The following is a 2,933-nucleotide window of genomic DNA, read 5'->3' on the forward strand; positions in this document are numbered from 1 at the left end:
ATTCAATCACTTTTGAAAAAGAACTTTCACAACTTTTGAAAATCTTTGACACAACTTTTGGAAAACTTTTCACAACCTTTGAAAAACCTTGAGAGAAAAGTTTTACAACCACACAAACATTCATTGCCCAAATACCTTTTGTGTGAGAACCAATATAGTGATTGAGTCAAATTCATGATACTTCTTTAGTTCTTTGTATAATACAATTCTTTGTAACTGAAAGTTTAGAAAATCCAGTTTGGAAACTGGTAGCTATCTTCGTTGTTGAGAGGACTCATCAAGAAGAAGTTTTACTGTGATCTTGGAAGAGTTTGTAAAGAAACTCTGGGATACAGTGGTTGATCAAAATCCAGTAGTGAAACTAGTAGCTATCTTCATTGTTGAGAGGGCTCATCAAGAAGAAGCTTTGCTGTGATCTTGGAAGAGTTTGTAGAGGAACTCTGGGATACAGTGGTTGCCAAATAGAATAGAGAGAGAGTTTTAAGATTGATAGGCCAGGAGCGCTGGAACATTTGTAAAACACTCTAAGATTCTATTGAAAAGGCCGAAATCGTTTAGTTTCGGGACTGGACGTAGGTCGTCTGATAGACGGCTGAACCAGTATAAAAATCGTGGTGCACTTCTCTCTATCCCTTACTCTTTATTATCATTGTATGATTGTATGATTAATCTTGATTGTATGTTTGTATCTTGATTAATTTGTAGAACAATTACTGTATGTGCTGAACTAGTAATTGGTCAATACATGTAAATGTGAACCTTTGCTTAGAATCAACTCCTTGGGACCGTGATTGATCATTAGTTTAATAAAAGTGTTCTTTTTTTAAATTGATTATCAATCTTGTTGAATATTTTAAAAAGACTGCCATACACGTTTTTAAACAATAGATGTCATATTTTTCCAACATTTATAAACTACAAACATGTACTTAATGTATTGAAATGATTGCATTATAATAGTTTTTAAATAACGAAGTAGAAAATATTCAACATTCATTATATTAATAAAATGTATATCTTTTTAACTAAATAATAATAATAATAATAATAATAATAATAATAATAATAATAATTATAATAATAATAATAACTATAATAGTAATAATAATAATTATAATAATAATAGTAATAGAGTTGTTTGTGTGAAATTTCTTTATAGTAAGATAAACTTATAAAAGATAATTTTTTAATTTATTGAACGGTAATTAATATTTGTTGCGTGTATAATATATAGAAAAATATTATTCTTATGTTTGGTTTTGTTCAGATTTTTATCAATACTATCACTAAAATTGAAGCAAATCAAATCATATATTTTTAATGTATTCTTTGGTTGTTGAATTTTGTTATTTATTATTGGGTATATTATATTGGGTATATTATATTTATTATTATTAAATATTTAAAAAATAATTATAACATTAAAAAATACAAAACATTGTTATAAATAATTAAAATAATTAATTTAATAATATCATATAACTTTTAATAATTATTATAATAAAAAAAAGAATAATAATAAAAAGATAATTCTATTAATAAAATAAAATAAAAATACATTAAATTAAAAGAAAAATACATTAAAAAAAATAATTTTAATAATAATAATAATTTTAATATTAATAATAAGAAAATTATATTAATACATTAAAATAAAATTACATTAAATTAAAAGAAAAAAATACATCAATTTTGAGTAGATGTGCCAGCAGCGTTTGGACAATGTTTCTTAGTATGACCAGATACCCGACATAATCCGCACTTTCTTGGGACTCTATCCGTAGTGTCCATTTCTGTTCTAATGCGCTTGGTCTTTGGGCGACCTTTCTTGACTCTTCGCATTAGTGGATTGTGACACACCTTAACACCTTCATATTGTGGCCAATATCCTTCGTTTGGTATCGGTTGGAACGCTTCACTGTAGACTTTAAGTACTGTTTCCACCTTGTACACATCGGATATAAGGCTCCAATAATCATATTTGATGCTAGAACATGCTGCTATCACATGTGAACAAGGCATATGTTTAGCTTGATATTTTCCACAATCGCACCACTTGTTGGGAAGATTTATACTGAAATGACCAATTGGTCGCCCTTCTTTTGGAACTACTGTCTCGTGGACCATGAAAGTGTGGTTGCTTCGATCAAAACTATCGACTCTATGACTATTTGATTTACGTATTTCCGAGTTCATAAAAGTCATGCATTTTTCTGTGTATATCTGACCAGAAGCTAAAATTGATGCGTGTTGTTTTGCCATGGTTGGAAATACTGTACCTGTTTTATAATATGTTGATTGGACCAAAGCAGTGATTGGAAGGTTGCGTGGTTCTTTTGATACTGCGTTCATCGACTCCACAAGGTTGGTGGTCATCTGACCCCAACGGCTATCTCCATCAAATGCTTGAATCCAATCTTGTCCCAGTATATTGTCTAACCATTTCAAAGCTTCTGGGTTTGCGATGCCAATTTCTCTGCGGTATTATCGATATGTAGACTCATTGATTGAGTAACCTGTATTGAAACAGCAGACAATGCATTATTACACTAATTATAAAACTTCATAATTTAATTTTTAATTAATGATAAGAAGTAAGAATTAAAGTATTACCCATAGAAATAACCTTGTTCTTCAAAGCATTATCCTTAAATTCCCTTGCAAAATTTTGTGCAATATGTCGGACGCAAAACACATGCTTTGACGGAGGATGTTGCCACCCATTATTGAGATTATTGTAAGCACTTTTGATAGATTCGTGTCTATCTGAAATCAAACAAATGTTGGCTTGTGGAGTGACGTGTGATCTCAAATTTCTAAAAAAAAACCCCCAAGCCTCTTTTGTCTCACCTTCCACAAGAGCATAAGCAATTGGAATGATATTGTCGTTCCCATCCTGCGCAACTACTACCAATAGAGTTCCCTTATACTTG

Source organism: Cicer arietinum, chromosome 3 (genome assembly GCF_000331145.2).
Source record: "Cicer arietinum cultivar CDC Frontier isolate Library 1 chromosome 3, Cicar.CDCFrontier_v2.0, whole genome shotgun sequence".
Lineage (NCBI taxonomy): Eukaryota > Viridiplantae > Streptophyta > Magnoliopsida > Fabales > Fabaceae > Cicer > Cicer arietinum.